This window comes from Condylostylus longicornis, unplaced genomic scaffold, assembly GCF_029603195.1.
Source record: "Condylostylus longicornis isolate FDR11 unplaced genomic scaffold, ASM2960319v2 ptg000004l, whole genome shotgun sequence".
Lineage (NCBI taxonomy): Eukaryota > Metazoa > Arthropoda > Insecta > Diptera > Dolichopodidae > Condylostylus > Condylostylus longicornis.
In genome coordinates, this window is record NW_026577973.1 from 21,023,236 (window position 1) to 21,037,816 (window position 14,581).

General features: G+C 25.2%; 1 protein-coding gene across 1 annotated transcript in view; it reads left to right on the forward strand.

Annotated features, from left to right (window-relative positions):
• LOC129609656 (aquaporin AQPAe.a) overlaps positions 1–14,581 on the forward strand; it is a 96,157-nt gene that overhangs the window by 28,855 nt on the left and 52,721 nt on the right. The window lies entirely within an intron of this gene.

The following is a 14,581-nucleotide window of genomic DNA, read 5'->3' on the forward strand; positions in this document are numbered from 1 at the left end:
TTATTTTGATATAACTGCATAACATTGCATATATTGTGAAGGACCACATTGCATACTAGAAGGGAGTATATGTGATGGTACCAAATTTCATAAGTTTAGTTTTTTTTTCGAGATACACTTACCATCATATAACGTAAATAAATAAGTTTTTGCGAAATATCTGTTTATCTATGTATGCACTCAGTTATTTCAACTACTACAGGTAACTACATCAGGCTTTAAAATTAATAACTTAGTAAATATTTGCTTTTGATATCAAGGGTCGTAAGCTAAGGGCTGATTTTACATTTTTTACTATATCCAAACAACAAATATTATCACTGATGAGCTTTTCATAAAACTCGAATGACATAAAGTGAACTAAGAGCTATATTTACATTTTTCTAGGCATGTTAAGAGTCCTGTTAAAAAGTTTTGTTCATCAAATAATTGTTCAAATTAAAAATTACTTGCAATGCTGACTATAAAAAAAAGCGATTCTCTAGATTATGAATTTTATTTTAAAATTCATAATATAATTAGTGGAATAGGCTCAATCCTATAAATATATATGTTCTTGTTATTGTGTGTTTCAATAGTAGATTGTATGTAGCAATCAATGTAAACAAAACAAATACACTAAGTCCTCGAGATACGACATTTTTGGTTCCAGAAATTTATGTCGTAACTCAAATTGTCGTTTGAGGAGGAAAAAAAATGTATTTAAACAAAAAGTGAATTAGACAAACTATGTTATAAAATAATTTACCTTTTTTTTTACAAAAAGGTGACAAAGTTTGAAAAAAAACAACAAAATATAATAACAAAATCAAAAAAATTCAATGATGTAACAAAAATAAATAAAATAAAATCTAAGTTGATATTTTATCACTTGTTGATATTTTATCACTTCAATTCGTATTCTTAACTACTAACTAGAATTTTTAACTAGAAAGAGTTCATTGTTGAAGTATGTGCTTTAGTCTCGTCTTATAACTAAATTCAGTATAGATTTTTATTCAAAAAACAGTAAGATCTGTCAAAAAAAAAACAATTTTTTTTTTAAATTTTCAATGTCGTAAGCCGAATAAAAATGATCCAAATTTATATCATGTCGTAACTCGAAATGTCGTATTAGAAGATGTCGTATCTCGAAGACTTAGTGTACTTAGTAATCATGTGAATTACAGTATAAAGCAATGTAGAGAACATTTCGTCGGCAATTTCTTCATGCCTCTGTAGCTCAGTTGGTAGAGCATCTGCCTAGAAAGTGGTAGGTCACTGGTTCGAGTCCAGTTCGAGGAAAAAAATTTTTTAATGAATTTTTCTGCCTTTAACTCGTTCCTTTGATTACGTCATCCATCTGTTCTGCAGTTGCATGAAGAAATTTCCATTAAGTTTAACAATTCTCTAGACTCTGAAGCATTGAATTTTGGAAATACAAAGAAAACTTAGTTATTAAGTTGAACATTTGCATAGCAGAGATGTAATTTTGAAAAGTTGTTGAATTTCTTATATAAAAAACATTTGCACTACTTTGTTTTCAGAATGACCCTAAAACCATAACAGGGAGGAATATTACTCATACACTAAGTTAAATTTCATTTAAGAGGGTGGTTGGCCTAAAATTAAGGAAAGCTAAAAATTTTAATTTCTCGAACTTTTTTAAAATCATGTGTTTCCGAAATTTGAACAGAAAAAAACTTATGTAGACAATGATGAGAAATTATTTGTTCAGGGGTTTGTTAACATATTCAATAATCCGCCTATGTAGCACATGAACAGAATTGTTCTTACAATTTCAAAAAACAAAAATGCAGTCGAGATTGCCGTTCCTGCAACTCGAAACCTGTTGAGCTGTTAACGTTGTCTTCATGCAAAAATTTTCTCTAGTTAAAAGGGACTATGCTATAATATATAGCAGAGTATTTATATGCGAGACACCCTGTATATGAGTAAAATCTAAAAGATGTATGAATTCTTATTTAAGCCAAAAATCTTTAAATAATGAACAAAGATTCCATGAAATCTTATTTTATTTACTTTGTACTAATATTTTGTAAATACTATTGCATTTTAGCTAAAACTAGAGTATAAACCTTTAAATGATAATCAAATGTTATGTATAATTTTTTAATGATTTCCGCATGATCCTTGAATTTTTTATTAAATACATATGTATAGAATTACGATTAATATAATTTTAAATTTTAAAATTTTTAACATTTTTGTTTATTGTTAATTTTGTGTATTGTTAAAAATTCACTTAAATGGTACTTGTAATGGTAATTAAATAAATTCTACAGCTTTGTTATTTAATACTGTTTTAAAAATTGTACTAAAACTAAAACCACTTGTATAAAATTTAATAATTAAAGTACTTTGCATATTTTGGTTATACAAAAAAAAAAACAAATCTGATGTGCTCAGCACATAACCGACCGCAATGTGTATTGTCTAGTTTAGTAAAAGTGTTTCAGAATTAATTTCCAATCTTAAGGAAGCTAGTAAGCTTTTAGTTAACATTCTTAGAAAAATGTGAATTTGGCTTTTATCAGAGTTTTGCTTTGCTTTTAACCGAATTTCCTGAAAAATTTGTCATTTAGTTTCGGTAACAACCAGAACTCAAATATTTGAAATAGTAAAACCGAACTAGGGTTTGCGAACCTTAATCTTTCCAAAAAATTTAAAATTTCATTGTTTACAACCAAAATTTGAACATTGAATTTCAAGAAAATTGGTTAATTCTCTTTATATACGCAAGAATGTAAAATCGGCTCGTAAAAACGTTCAGTTACTGAGATTTGATATATATTCCAAAAGTTAATCGATCTGTGATATAATTAAAATAAACTCATACATAAAACCGCATAATAGCGTGCACGCACAGACAGACAAACCGACATCTCTCCAAAAAAAGTTTATTTACCCTTAACTTACTATGAAGAAGTGCGACTTCACCGAAAACTCGATATACACTGTAAAATTTGATACCATCACATAACCTCTCTTATTATAAGCAATGCGGTTGTTGTAATAACAGTTACACATTTTTGTTCATTTATATTTTTCATAATTATTTATTTGCTTTATTTAAATTAATCTAAATTTTAAATGAGCTTAAAGATAATAACTGTGCTTAAAAAGTGTGAACATAATAGTAAGCCATATTATAATATGTTATCGTTATTCCAATTAAAACATTTTATTCTATGGTTTTTTTATACTTTTTTTTAAGTTTCTATTTAAGTTTATAAGTAAATATTTATTCAATTTGCTCCTGCATTTATTATTATTGCTATACTACTATTATATTTTGTATTTTTTAAGAATATCTATAGTACGTGCCGACTACTTGATTATAAAAATTTACTTAAGATAATGCAAATCTGAAGGTTAATTAGATATAAGTATAGTAATTTTATACGGGCATGACAATTTTACAATCTTTTTTTATATGATCTGATAAAAAAAAATGTTTTTCTTTTTTATATTTAAACAAATGATATTTTATTTGTTAATAAAAATAATTATTTACCTACATACATAATTCGTGTTTACATACGAAAGCAACGAAATTTTGTTCTCCATTGAGAATTTTTTTTTATCAGAAATTGAAAAATTACACTTACTTAAAATTATTTCATTATAAATATGAATATATGCATATACATATACATAGGTATTTTCTAAGCTGCATTAAGAATGTTATTTTAGTTAATTAGTAATTCGGAAAATATTTAAAAAAAAGATTAATTTGATTGCAATTGATATTATCGTCAGGCACTTTTGATCATGCCTTTATTTATATGAACATATACATACATAAATAATATGAGAATTACAGAATAACATGGCTATATATAAGAATTTGTAGAACAAGTTTTCTTTATTATTTTGAGTAAAAATTAATAGACACTTAATGAATGAATGGTCACTTAAGTATTTTATAAAAAAAATTCAATACTGAATAATTAACTATGTGTATAGGCACATAATATCCGATTGATTAAGTACTTATCACATTTCTGCTTTTAAATTTTTAACAGCTTAGTGGTAGTAGTAAAAGAGGGGAACACCGGATGGCCTCGTACCATATGAATCAGACCAACAAAAACCACTTTTGGCTCATTGGTAACCCTCAAATGCCCCCGCAGCTTTCCCAGGCCATTGTAAAGGACATTGTACAGGGTGCACATTAGAGACGGACCGGCACAAAGAACATTTTCCCTATATTTCACCTTCGCAATATCCTGATATCTTCGACAAACATTCATCGTAGTGACTTCAATCCTCTTGGCCGTTTTTCCCAAAAGGCAATGCCCCGTTAGCGTTGTTTAAAAATATTTAGCTTTCGCTTAGGTCCGAAAGTATGTCCATCAAAATCTAATTACTATAGTAAATATTCAATAAATATTAAATTAACACAAAAAGCGATGTACACTAACTTTAACGCTTCAAAATCGGAACTAAATTTTCAAAAATTTGAATATGTAAAATATTAAATACTGATATTTTAATAACTTTTTGTTGATACTTTTTCCTAAGCTGCGAAAATTTATATTTATGCAGCTCGTTTATTGTTTTAAAATGTATTTGGCGTTCGTTGGCTCATATATTCAATTTGATTTTGAATGCTCGTATAATAACTCATGCATAACAATATGGAAATGTATAAAAGGTCTTAGAACATACTCCAAGAAGAAATCCTTTATTAAATAATTCTCTTTTAATAAAAAAACAATAAATATTAAAATGAAATAGAAAAAAAAAGAATACTCGTATTTTTTTTCCAGTGTATTGTTACACCTATATTGTTTTTTATTTCTAAACCATAAATATTGTGTTCTCTATTGAGGACAAAATTAAATTTTTAATCTCCTGCCATCAATGATGGATTAACCTATTCGTTTTCCTTTTTTTTCCTTTTTTACATAACAATATTATAACATTATATACAAAATGGGAATAATTAAATAAATTAACTAAAAGTGCCACTATTTTTAGGTCTATATAAAAAAAAACTCCAACTGTGAATTTAAAAATAGAACACATTTTATTTAATTATATATATTAATTAATAAATTAAGAATGGTGTAATATAAAATTATGTAATAATAGAAAATATATAATCACACACCTTTAAATAATTTCAATGTAGGGAGAACATTATTAATTAATTTTAGAAAATAATATGTACATATTTATATTAAAAAATATATGAGTATTATATGTTAGAAAATCATGAGAAAGAACCCCGAATAATTTTAATTCTTTTCTTTTTGAATATTTAAGCGGACATTTAATATCTTTTTTGAGAAGGAAAGTGTATAAGAATTAATATGATTGTTAAAAACAGAAAAATCTCATAAATCAAAATGATTAACTTCACCTTATTTTTAGACACATATTATATAGACTTTAATGGTGATGGGTAAAACCACTTTATAACTGGTGTGTCTAATTATTATGTAGAAAATAAATATTTGAGGGATTCAAATATTTAATTATCTTCAAGGATGAAGAAAATTTTCTATGTTCAGCTTGTGATTTTAATTTTGATCTAAACTTGAAATTAGTTTTGCGAATATTTTTTAAAATTTTAATGGAATGATAAATCTTTCGATTGAAACTCCTTTTTCTTTAGTAAGGAGAGTAATTGTAATTTTATAAGTAAAAAAAATTATTCAACCTCAATAATAGGTCACTATTTGTATTGGATATGCCGTGCCGCATTAATCTTTAAGTTTAATTTTGTCGTGCCTCAGCTATAGTTTGTTTTCATAATTTCTATGAAAACTATTTTTATCTGTAGGAAGATTATTTAAATACAAATTTCGTTACACAACAAACAACAGTTGTTTGTCATTTTGAACTTAGTGCTTTTGAGTCAACTTCAAATAGGTTTAATTAGAGTTTCGAATTAACTAAAATTGCAGTAAATTAAAATATTTCAACAAAATGTGTCTCGGACGCTATACCAAATTGTTTATAAAAATTAATTATTAGCTTGCAAATTTTAACTTGGAATTTTTATGTGTGGCATACCAAGAATCATTAACACAACAGATTAGTTGTTGTACTCCAACCATATAATCGTGAACTTTCTTTGCAAAATATTTACCAATAACAAAAATACTTTTAGAAATTATTTAAAATTTCACATGTAGCTCTAATAGTTAGCCTAATATGGTACAATGTTATTAAATACAAAAAAAAAACAAAAACTTTTCTACAATAATTTCAAAATTCTTTTTAAAAAGGTTTTTATGAGTGACCTTCAAAATCTATACAGCTATACACGGTTATTTATTAATTCGAGTATCATGTCAGATTATTTCTGATTCTGGTGGTTAAGAAAAAATTTTTATGGCAACAATTTTTGATTACAAATCTTTTTATTTTTTTTAAGATATTCATTTGAACTTAAACTTTAAATATATAGGCAATAAAATTTATTATATAATATGAAAGCTTATATATACGCATATACATATATATAAAAAGACAAGAACATAAATTTGTTAAAAAAATGTTTACAAAATTGTTAAAAAAGAATTAATAAAGACTTCAAAAATGGATAAGATTTTGCAATATTTCTAATGAAAAGATGATCTTTTATTTTGATGGCATTAAAAGCACTATAATCACTTTATTAATAATTCAACTTTTAAAAATAAATTGAGGAATTCGTAATAATTTTAAAATTTTTTTTTTTGGACTTTAAGTTACCTGTGAAACATTAATTTTGGTTTCTTCCGGAAATTAAACATATTTTATTTTATAAATTTAAAAAAAAAAAAACAAAAAACTTTAGGTTATGTGCGATATAAATTAAAATTAAAATTAATTTTCTTAACTAATATTTTATGTATTGTACAGTAGAATCGCATAATTTGCACCTTTAATAAAAATTTAAGCGTAATAAAATTTCAATTATACAATTATATATAAACCGCATGATGAAAGTAAATCAGAGATGGTTGACTAAAAATTATGGATATCTTGCACTTAAAGTATGTTAAAAACAGGCAAATAGTATTTTAAATGCTTCTTCGCTACTTGGAATATCAATGAAATCCGAAAATAAAGGTGCACAGAATTAACAAAACTGTACTAACACAAAATATCAGTTCTGTTCTTTTTTTTAAGAATTTTTTAATCTTTCAAGAAAAAAAGAAAAAAAACTTAAAAAATGTTTCATTAATACTAGACCTTAAATTTTTTTTTTAAAAAATAAAAACACGAGATTAAGAATTTATTATTGAGTAGGGGTGGAAGTGGGGACGAGCCTTATAAAATATAGATGATAATTTGACCGAAATTTACATAAGGTTATGATTTGAACTAAATAGTTACACTTTTTTCTTACACTTGAGTAAATTCGAATTTTGGAAATATCAATATTTCGAATTTCATATGTTTTGTATATAGATTATTCTTTTGGTTTAATATAGATCCCGATATTTTACCATTTCCTTTAATTTCACGCTAATGCAAATATTTTTCATAATTAATAAAATTTGTACGTTAAAAAAAACAATTTGATTTTATCCTCCTTTTTCAGTTAAGAGCTCAGACGGGCATGCAAAACGCATTGCGTCAATTCTAATCGATTATTTTAACTAAAAATTCCAATTTAAATTTATAAAAAATTACAAACTGTTTGATTGTTTAATTGCATGTAATCATACAATTGCATGTGTGTGTGCTTGAATAAACCTATGAAATACAGAGGCAAGTAATCAAACAGTTGTAAAACTGAAAATTACATGTCTATCTTAGGTATAAATTGTTTATACACTTTAGCTCATGTTAATTTAGTGTTTAATTTAATTGTTGTACGCTCTTGATCGTAATCAAACCTCTATATTTCAATGTAGTGCGTCTCTTCTATAATTCATAATAAGATGCTGTAAAACTTATCACCAAAATATTAAATGAACTATTTTTATATTTTATTTTTAATTAAATTTCTTTTGGATTTCAATTATATTTCGATTTTACTGTTACACACTACAATAATGTTGAATTCAAGAAAATTTATTAGAATTAGTATATTATTATTGTTATTATTATTAATATAAATTATACTAACTTTATTTGGAAGTAAAAGGCTATACAAATAAATAAATATTCTTTTTTTAATTTTTTAAAAAAAATGTACAGTAAACATTTTTTATGTTATTTTTAATTTGTTTCCCGAAAAACACTCCCATATTTTGTATAAATATAAAAAATAAAAAATTACTTTTCATTTATTATAAAAATATTGTTATTGTTTTCGTTTTTCTTGTTTATTTTATTATTTAATAAATAGTTATAATTTAATTTAATAATAATAATAAAAATAGAAAAATCAAATGTGAACTTGCGCTCAGCGTACAGATGGAAACTGTGTAAAGATTCAATTTCTGATTGTATAACAAGATAAAAACAAAACTGCAAGTAATTCTTATTCTTTTGGAATTTCATATCAAACATTTAAAATCGAAATTCTACTATCATTAACATATTAAACCACAATTTAAAAAAAAAAATTTATGTAGCGGAAGTAAAAGAGTATGACGTTTAAAATAAAAACCGTGATGCGCAAAGTTTTTATAAATTTTTTATTTGTTATTTGGCAAGAAAGCTTTATTGTTGCACGACGTTTTACCTTTTTCTTTTTATTATTTTTATTGTTATTGTTATAATGGTTATTATTGTACAGCTCTTGCCACTTAAAACTCTTTCTTCGTATCATCGACGACAGCGACAACAACCTGAGATGCTTAAAAAATTAAAACAGCATGCTTAACTTTTCATTTCGATCTCTTTATTTTAAATTTGTTTTTTTTTTTTTTTTCATTTTTAAAATTTCAATGAAGTTCCTAGTTAAATAAACTTGGACTTTTGAAATTTCATTTGAGAAATGTTTATTTTTTTTTAAGAAAAAATGTAGAAGAAATAAAAAAAAATTTTTTTTTTGAGTTCACGTCTATAAAAACGAAAATATTATAAGTAGTTAAAAAAAAATGTAGGTTGCATTTGAAAATGAAATATTCAAATTAATAAGTAGCCGGTTATTGTTGTCTATGAAATATGTATCAAAAATATGCTTAACAAAATGAAGAAAGTGTGTATATGTAAAAAATTTGAAAAAAATATGCTAAAAAGTTTTAATGGAAGTTTGTCTGCTTTTGAAGTCCATCTTGAGTGCATCCTTGCCTACTGAAAGGTGGAACTGAAATAGTGTGTATACAGTGTGAAACTTTTGGTATTAAGATTGTATTGCGGTGTTTCATATTTTTATTAACCCTTTTTCAAAATATGTAAATATTTTTAAAAATCAAACAAATTTTTTACACTCCTAAGCAAAAATATCTATGGAACATACCTATTTTTGTAGTTAACTGCAAAAAGTATTTTTATTAATAACAAGTTATTATAATATAATAACAAGTTATTATATTATTAATAACAAGTTATTGTTATTAGAACTGCAAAAGATCTTTGCAGTCGAATGCTTTTATATTCATAACCTCAATTACTAGAGAATACAAATCAAATTTTTTGACACCAAAGTTTTTGTTGGCAGCGCTGCTTTAGTAATTCTATTGCAGTGTAGTTTTATTTTAACGAATAAGATCTGTCGCAGTCAGGACTGCACAAGCAAATTCAACCATTTCTGTGCAATACAAGTGGCAATTTTGTCAAATAAAAATTATATTACAAGATCGTGTAAAACTCACCCACTATTTTCTTGTCCAATGAGATGGATGTTATATGGAATCAGTTTGTTAATAAGCTCAGGAAAAATTTTGAAAGCTTGCATTTTTGGATATTGTTTTAAATAAGTTCGTAAGATTTTCTAAAATTTTAAAGTCATATCTTTGAACAACTTACAACAAAACTTAAAAATTTTTCGTTTAGATCATTTTTACTTTCCGAAAACTTCTTTATATCCGCTTTATTATCTACGAGTACATATGTATACGTTTTTTTATATGTTTTTCTATATATACTCGTATGCATTTGAAAATCTCCCAACTTTTAAAACTGGCAATATTTTTTTTTAGTTTTTGAAAGAGCAGTAGATTTTATTTAAAGTCTGAAAAGCAACAAAACTGTCAGTCGCAAGTTCTTTATTTTAAATTAATATTTGTGAAAAGGTGTTGATAGCAATAGATAATCTAACAAATTTAAAGCTTTGAAAATCTCGCATAAACTCATATTTTGAAGGTTTTGACAAAACCTTAAATTTTTATTTTAAACCTGTCTCATCCCTGGTTTGGAATTCGTTGAAAATTTAAAGAATCCAAAAATGTATTAGATGGTAATGAGAATGCTCTCCACTTTCTTCTTCTTGTAAAATTATAGATAGTGAAAAATATTAAAGAAAAATGTGCTTTTTTTCAAACCTTAACTTTCATTTCATCCTATTCGTAATAAATACAAATTTGAAATGCAAATATTTTTCTTTTGAAGAACGGTAATGAACTATTAAAATATTTTTTAAATTTTTTTTTTAATTCTAATTTTTATTTTAAATTTGTAATCAGAATTATGTACATGCACACAACTAATATCATTTTTTTTTTGAATTGTACGTAATTGAAACTCTAATTATTCTAAGATTTAAAATAAATAAATAAAATATAAATAAATTTTATATAAGAGTTATTGAAAATAAGAATAAATTATTTTTAATTTCAATTACGAATAATTTTTAAAATATTTATAAAACTGGTTATTTTCATATTATTCTAATTGATGAAATAAATTAAAAAAAAAAGCTGCCATATTGGAAAGTTTCTATAATAACCATCATAATTCAATTGTAGATTTCTAGATATTTTTATGGTACGTAATAAAATAAATAATTGTGCTGCGAATGACAATAATATTTCTTACTCTTATGAGTGGATGACACAGTTATAAATTAGATAAAAAGCCTTAATAATATTATAATTAGTATTTATTTTTTGTTAAAAATATATATGTAAATCAAATTTAAATTATTTTTAAATATGTTATTCATTGAATTATCAATAATTGACAATTGAATTAATTAATTAGCATAGAAAACCAAAGTTTTGAAAGAAGTTTAATTAAAAAAATTTAACTTTATGTACACCATCATGTAATTAAAAGAATCAATATATTTTATTAATATATTAAATTTAAAAACTAAAACTGAAGGATATGAATCTTGTCATACAGTTGAAATTACCGTGTATTTTAATCATACCTTAGGTCTTTTATATACTGGAATCATGTAAAATTCGAAAAATTCCACAAATATATTTTTGTAAATAGTGAGTAAGAAGAACAGTGAAATAGTAAGAAAAATTGGGTTGTGCGACTGCCAAATAGAGAACGAAAATTAAGCTTGGCATTTTTTTAATGCTATATTTACAAAAATCGGCAACACATAACCGGCCGCTATATTTCATCACTAATTAAAAGTATTAAAAGATATTAAATCTGTTTAGTATTTTCTTCAAAATGTCTCAGTTTGCGAGACATAACTTATCTCAAAACTTAATTAATATACATAATATGGCTATGATAAACTCACATATAAAATTTCATTAAAATAAAATTTCAGTTAAAAAGAACGTACTTACGAGTATGTGTACAAACAGGGTTGACTTAGTTTATTTGCGTAATCTCTGAATGACGTAGTTTATTTATGTTTTACTATCATGAAGAAACGCATTTTTCAATTTGGTGTCATCACATTTCCACCCTTACTGCATACGGTTGGTAAATATAATAACAGCTTCGTACACTGCATTCTTTTATTTTTCTAAACCAAATTCTAATGAACGAAATAATCCCTTATGTTAAAGCCATTATAACTCAATTACTCCACGAGAATAGTTGACACATTTAAATACAATTCTTATATTTTGTAAAGTATTTTTTAAAACAAGAGAAGAAGTTCAAATAAGATTTAAATTCTGCCGTAATACCGTAATAAACAATAAAACAAATTTGCGTGGGTTAAATAAGTAATTTATCTTATTTTTAAGTTAAAAAATAAAATAAAAATGTGAAATTTTTAAATAATAATTGCACACACCCATTTTACTTACATTATAGAAGCGGTAACATTCTTCATATTATGGGTATGTCGCTTAGTTTAATATATCGGTTGAGAATCTGGGCTTTTTACTTGGTGATTTTATTCTTCTTTTTTTATTATTATTCTCATAAAAATGATCTTTGTGAAAATATTTACATGCGTAATTAAATTTTTTAATATATTCAAAAGTAAGGATTAAGAATCTTGTTCTTATTTACAATAATATTTTTTTTTTTACTATCTTTTTCGTACACGTAACATCGGATTATATGGGGTAATTTCAGCGAGTTCATTAAAATATATTGCTTCTTAAGGAGAACCAGAATGGTGAATTGAGGTCAACTAAATAAAGTATTATGTATTTATTTCTTTTAAATCGTCACCTTACTAATTATGTTAAAGCTATACAAATACTTAAATTTAAAGAAAAATCTGGGAGTGAAAATAAGAGACAAGAATGAGGAAATTTATAAGACGTGATAAAGAAAGACAATTGCAAGAGAATACAAGATTCGTCAGGAATAACAGTGACTCTTAAACTATGGATTGATATTAAAATTGCGATTAAAACGGTTCGCAAGGGTGAATCCTGATCCAGTCGAAATTAAATATTCTTCATTTATTTTAATGTTTCTTGGTTTCTCAAATAACTTGTAGAAATCGTAACTTTTACGATTTAGTAAAAATATCTCATTTAAGCTAAAGTGAATAATTTTTTTTTTCTGCTAGGTGAAAAAATATCGAAAGACGAAGAAAGACGGCGCTACCCGCCTTTTTCCTCCGGCAGTGCAGAGCGTGACTCCTACCCTAAAAAATCACCTAAACTCTGAACGGATAAAACTGGTCCTACAGACCAACTATTACCTCTGCGCTAACTTGGTCTTTCCGTACAGGAATCAAATAGCTTCCACAAGGAAATTTGTATTTTGTGTTAAATCGAAAGGTCTTGTTCGTTTAAGTCTTTCTATCATAACGCCATTGTCAAGTTGCTCCTATGTTTACATACTGTTCTAAACGAGCCCTATACTTTGTAACATAACTTCTAATTTCATCTACAACCAAAGGAATTCTTTTTACAATGCCTTGTAAAACTTTATTCTGGAAGGTTTGAATTTTGTTAATGCAAGTTTTCTTGGCTCAACTCTACAGTTGGATGCCATATAGTGATATTGCTTTAATGATGTGGCTATAAATCAACATTTTATTATCAATTTCCCAATTGGACATACGATCTTGGAGCCAATAATTTTCGCTATATTTATTTTCTAATAATTTTAATATTAAGTTTAAAATCAAATCAATATTAACATAAATTACTACTTAAAAATTAAAAATTTTTTCAATCAAAAATTTGTTGTTATAGCCATTGTAATATAAGTTTCTACACATGTAATATTTTTATTTATACATATACATATATACAAAATAAGTAAATCGTTCATAATTTTATGCTATACTATTTATCTTTGTAAAATCTCTCAGAATCCCAAGCTTATCTTATCACAAACATTTAATAATTAACTTACTTTTTATCTTAATTAATGTATTTAAAAATAGAGAAATACAAAATAAAAAAACACATGTACCCTTAAATAGATAAAAGCTAAGTATATCTTACTCATATTTCTACATATATGCACTTTATATACATACGTATATCTTAAATTTTTTTGAACATAACGCAGTTGTACCGGGTGTCCTAGACTCAACAGTACTTCCGAACCAGACTGATATAAAATATGGATGCACCCAAATAAAGAATAATAGGAGAAATTTTCTATTATCAACATTATTTCACCAGTTATGGGACCTAAAAATTGACCTTGTCTCAAAACCATCCAATTTTTATAATTTTCAATGCAGAAAAATAACTGTCATAATCTTGTTGTCATATTTCCCGAGTTATAAGCGAAAATGTAAAAATTGAGTTCTTTTTAGAATGAACAACTTGTAGGTATTATTAGCATTAGGCCTGGAAGAGAGCGAAATAAGCAAAGTATTCTCTATTTTTTTTTGGTTCACCTGAATCTATTCTATAATACTTTGCTTCGTAAGTACAATCGTGTCGCGGACACCTTCTACATAAAAATACGTATAAACCAAATATATTGTAGAACACATACATATATGTATGCTTGGCACGAGTATAAGTTATTATTAAAAAAAAATCTTCAATTTTTAAATATCTAAAAAAAAAAGAATACCGAATTATTTTCTTACATCGAAAACAACTTAAATTACTCACTTATCACGTTATAAGGTAATTGAAAATAAAAAAATTTTCTTTTCAATACCAACATCAACATATACATACAATATTAAATGTGCGCTTCTTGAGATTTTTCAATATACAAAATATACTCTTACTTACGTACATTGTAGGTACCCAATCAATAATTGAGTCGTTACATTAGGAAAAAAAATCTTATTTACTTATTTGTATTTTGCACTTATGTGTTAAACAATATTTGATTGTAGTACCTATAATATTGTAAAAAAAAAAACAAAAAAAAAACATAATTATTAAAA